This window comes from Triticum dicoccoides, chromosome 6B, assembly GCF_002162155.2.
Source record: "Triticum dicoccoides isolate Atlit2015 ecotype Zavitan chromosome 6B, WEW_v2.0, whole genome shotgun sequence".
In the NCBI taxonomy this organism is placed as follows: Eukaryota; Viridiplantae; Streptophyta; class Magnoliopsida; order Poales; family Poaceae; genus Triticum; species Triticum dicoccoides.
In genome coordinates, this window is record NC_041391.1 from 712315829 (window position 1) to 712320709 (window position 4881).

The window sequence follows — 4881 nt, forward strand, 5'->3', positions numbered from 1 at the left end:
GGCAAGGCCAAATAACCAACAAATTCAAGCCAGTTTGGGTCAACTTAGTGTGCTACAAAATCACGTAAGTCATACAACTTCACAAACATATATATTTTTTAACACCATGGGAAAGAGTACCCAGACTACACAAAAGAAATCAGATGTGCAAATATCTACCTTCTATGTGATTGTCCAGTTCAGTCGTATATATAGCACAAACCATTTTCCTTCTTGCTAGGCTTACAGCTGAGGAATGAACTGGTGAACTGCAGCTCACGGGGCTGAGTTCTACGCCACCCTACCCCATGGCTACCACGAAGTGGATCGATGACTGCAATGCTCCAATCCAAGGCCATGCCTCTCTGGACGTACCAGGCTCCAGCTGCCGCCGGTGCAAGGACACGATCAACATCCAGGAGGATGGCATGGGGAGAACTGCGATAGCCGTGGCACTCCTCCTGGATGGCCATGGCATGGAAGAGGACGCCGGTGGCTGGGACGGCACTGTCGCCACAGCTCCAGGGCTCGATAGTGCTTCTATGGCTTGAAGACAACCTGGCATATATATGAAAAGTTGCTAGCTTATATTAGTACAAACCCAAGGATATTCACAAACCAAGTGAATTTGTTGCACCTTCTCTTAGTGGACAACCCTAGGCCTGTATGTGATTGGAATAGCAAGTATAGTCTACTGACTGGAAATATTTCATTGAAAGAAGGCTAGACAAAAGAAGCAGCCGTTAGATGTGCCAGAATAAATAATTTACAGCTCAAAACCAAACATAAACAGGAATCAGAAATTAAGGAATGCCACCAGTCTGAATAAATCAAATCCACAAATTGAACAACTTGGCCTCCCGTCTCAATACACAAATCAACTATGTACAGAAATAATCTGATAACTATTAAACATGCGGGTACTGTACTACTTCCTAATCAGCCATGTACGGATAAGATAGACGATTAGTCTGCAACAAAAAATTAAGTAGATAAGATAGGTTTAATGCCTACTCTATATCATGATATTTGACCTTTGAGCTGCATCCGAGGTGTTCACCATCTTGTATTATTTCACTACAATGATTGAGTAAGTATCAGTAATGTATCCCACAGTTATTTGCAGGATGACCTGACTAATCTGGATAGCAATCACATGTTCGTACAATTTTTTCATATAAGAGTCAAAGAAAAAAATCTTTATAGTAAATTTATCATTTAATTAAAGCACGGGTTTAGGCAACGAAGGCAGCGTGTCAGTTTCTAAAAAGGATAATAAAATAAAACACAGCTGCAGGTCTGGATGTGTACCATGATCCAGTTGCACAACAGAGGCTCAAACTACTCAGCCAAAACTGTATATTCAAAGGTTGAACTATGAATTGAATAGCTAATACAATCTTCTGATTGAAGAGGCAAACTTATATATATGGTTGTATATGGATGCATAACTTTCAGCGGAGGCACCAGCAAGAGGAATAACCGAATAATAATCTGTGACTGTAATCCCCATTCCTCAGTGATCAAACTTTTCAACCTATCACCACATTAATATATAACAACTTAGAAATCTTGTTCGTGTAAGCAAACAATACTGCATGCGGAATAAAAAATAGAGGCTTATTATTATATTAAATAACAGTAGTGACTAAAATGAGAGATCAATCCAAGAAGTGCAATAGGGACTATTGCCGACTTGTGGTAAAGATCAGAACAAGAGAAAGAAAAGGGAAGTGCTCACCGTTGAGAAAATCCTCGGAGATTGGCAACCCCAACTTTAGCTTCCCTTTAGAAAACAAGGGTGACGAACCTTGGGCTCGACAATTCCATGCCTCCAATGGTTGACGGCTTCATCAGCTGCAATCACAAGTCACATGCAGAAAGCTAATTAATGGTGCAGTGCTGCTGAAAATTCAGTCTTCAAAAATGTGAAGGAAAAAAAATCAGCTGCCGGTGCAATAACTTCAATGTCCACATCAATCTTCCAGTAAAATCAGAAGATGTTCAATATTTTGGTACACCATTGCAGACCGTCATTTTCTAACATATTCCTTTGCACAATCATAATCTAAAACATGCCTGCACATCCTTGGTTCGGGACAGTGGCATCCACGGCTGAGGGCAATGCGTTCGCGCCTGCAACTGCTGTGAGCAGTACTGTCTAGGGGATTAGAGCGCTCTTGCATGGCGATGGATGACCATACCCCGGCGACCGGCGTCGGCGTGGAAGAAGGTGGTCCGTCGATAGAGAGTGTGGGATAGTACGCAGTGGCTGCTCTGGCAAACTTTATAAATTGCGTCGCCGCGTCCATACCACTGGAACGAACCCACTGGAAATATGAACATGATCCTCATCCTTATTAGTCCTGACTGTGTCATCCCAGAAGCAGTGCGCGAGCGCCCGCTACTGGTCGCTGTCTTCCGGCACTACACAGACCTCGAAGATCATCACTACAAACATGCAAACCTCCATCAAATCCAGAGTTCAGAAGTAGTAGCTAAATGCATCATAAGGGCAATAATCTATGGTGCCTGGATTCGGGAACTGTTTTCATAAGTATAGCAACACAATGTATGGACTGGACTGATTTGTTTTTACCTGTGGCCGCTCTGACATTACGACGAACACTTGGTCTGCCTTGGAGCAGTCGTCACATAGAGGTGGGCAGCTACGCCCAGAATGATGCTTGGGCCATGCTCTTCCATGTTGAACTCCACCTGCATTAGTAGTAAGCCAGCGGAAGAAGTGACAGAGGACTGGCGGAGCAGGACAGACCGTGATCGCCGCTACACTCGTTATCCGGCATATGGACATCCACCGGCTGAGACGGAGGCAGTCTGGACGGCCGAAGGAAGGGGGCAGGGGCATGAGCATGCGACACCGGTGGAGGACGCAGGGCGCCGATGGCCGCACCGTCGCGTCCCAGCCAAAACGCCATTTCCACACGACTAAAGATTCAGCAAAAAATCGGCAATCCATGGTTCCCCACATCAGAAGGGGGGTAGGAGAGGTTGGGGAGATCCCCGCTGCCGCATGCCGCAGTCACGCCGCAAGCCCCCTCTCATGGCCACGGCTAGCACGCACCTGCCGCCGCCGCAGCGTGAGGTCCGCCTAGCCGCGCACCGCCGCGCGCTGCGTGAGCCCCTCCATGGCCTTGTGCTTGTTGTCCGGTGTCGCCCGTGCCCTGCGCTGGTCGTCGCCATCGCCACGCAGCTCTGCTTCACTGTTCGCTGCGAACCAAACCGCGCGCCGAGGAGGCCTCGCCGACCGCCAGCATCACATCGTCTGGATCTGCTGGAGCGTGTGGGCGCTGCGTGATGGGCATGGGCGTTGGAGCAAGCTTGAGGGGCGGGAGCCATTTTATAAGGAGATACAGCGTTTGAGCGGTGGTGCATCGGCGGTTGAGCGGTGGGCGGCGGAGGCAGAGAGCCCACGCGAGTCTTCGAGAGACGCATCGACACGCGGAGGGAACTGAGAGGAGAAGAGATAACCAATCCGCAGTCGCCATCGACACAGATCGCTAAGTGCACCCAAGGCTTACCCCACAATTTCCCCCCGTAATTGACGTGTCAGCCTCTCACTGGTCAAGTTTTCACTGATAAGAAAAAGTCAAAAAAACAGGGTAAATCAAACCTAGCTAGGTTTAGTATATTTAGAATTTTTAATTGCCGTCAGCCATGCAGCTCCGGACGCCGCGGTCGTGTCTCCTCGAGCGGTCGTGCGTGAATGTTGACGTGACCGGACCATGCCTCTTTACTGGTCATTGGGGCTAGATTCGCTAGTGCTCTGCACAGAAATCATGGCCACGCCGCTGTACCACCCTGTTACATCGTGTCTCTTATGAAAAATGACACTGATTAATTAAGGTTGACACTGGTTAGAGAGAGCGAAGGAAATAAGAGCAAAATTTCCAGCAAGTCATCGGTGGCAGACGAGCTCCACTTATCAGAAACAATGTTAATTACTTGCTCTTAACCTGTGGGTCAATGTTATTTGAAAACATGTTAGACAGGCTAATGGTTTTTATTATGTGGAAAAAGGAAGTACCGATGGTTTACTGACTTTTGGCTTCAGTTGGCGCAGCACTTGATACACATGTCATTTTCCACCATGTCATCAGACAGCACAGAAACCATATACGGGACTCCACAAGACTCGGACCTATCGACTTTATTACGTGACAGACCCAATAGCAGACTCCCCCCTAATCCTGTAGAGTGGTGGTACTCCGACGAGACACCACCATGCCCTACATTTTCTTTTTGCGTGAATCCACCAGAGGAGGACGGTACTGTAGCTTTGCGACAGGCATGCGCACCGTGTGTTGTCCATCCGACTTTATTATTCCGAGACCAATGCACTGGTAGCCACTGCTCTAACAAGACGCACTGCATGAGTTCACATATGGTCAACCAAATCATTTTGCAGTTGCACGCGAGTTTCTCAATTATGCATGTCTTCATGAAACTGAGTGAACTGTTTAAATGTTGCCGCTACTCCATGCTCAGGCACAACATTCTCACCCTGAAACTGAAAGCCTTGATCGTATAGACGTTCCGGGCGCTCGTCTTCTACGATCATATTGTGCATGATTACACAAGCAGTCATCACCTCCCATAGTTTCTGCGTGCTCCAAGTATTAGCAGGATACCGAACGATGCCCCATCGAGATTGCAAAACACCAAAGACACGCTCGACATCCTTCCTAGCACTCTCTTGCTCTTGGGCAAATCTTTCCCTTTTCTCTCCGACAGGGTTGGGTATTGTCTTGACAATAGTGGTCCACTGAGTTGAGCTATGTATAGTAGTAGCGATTTTGTCGGAACCTTGAACATAGTTGCCTGAACAAACCTTATTGTTATCACTGGTTAAAATTTACAGTGTATTATTTTGCAGTAGGA

General features: G+C 47.1%; 1 long non-coding RNA gene across 2 annotated transcripts; it reads right to left on the bottom strand.

Annotated features, from left to right (window-relative positions):
- LOC119325215 lies at window positions 1–3460 on the bottom strand. Of its 2 annotated transcripts, XR_005157400.1 has the most exons (5): window positions 2579–3460; window positions 2184–2430; window positions 1721–1836; window positions 617–1516; window positions 1–537 (listed from the first exon to the last, which is right to left on the bottom strand). It is a non-coding gene; the product is annotated as an uncharacterized LOC119325215 (long non-coding RNA). The 2 variants fall into 2 exon arrangements; XR_005157399.1 differs by having other exon boundaries at window positions 1721–2430.
- Between the last annotated feature and the right edge of the window lie 1421 nt (window positions 3461–4881).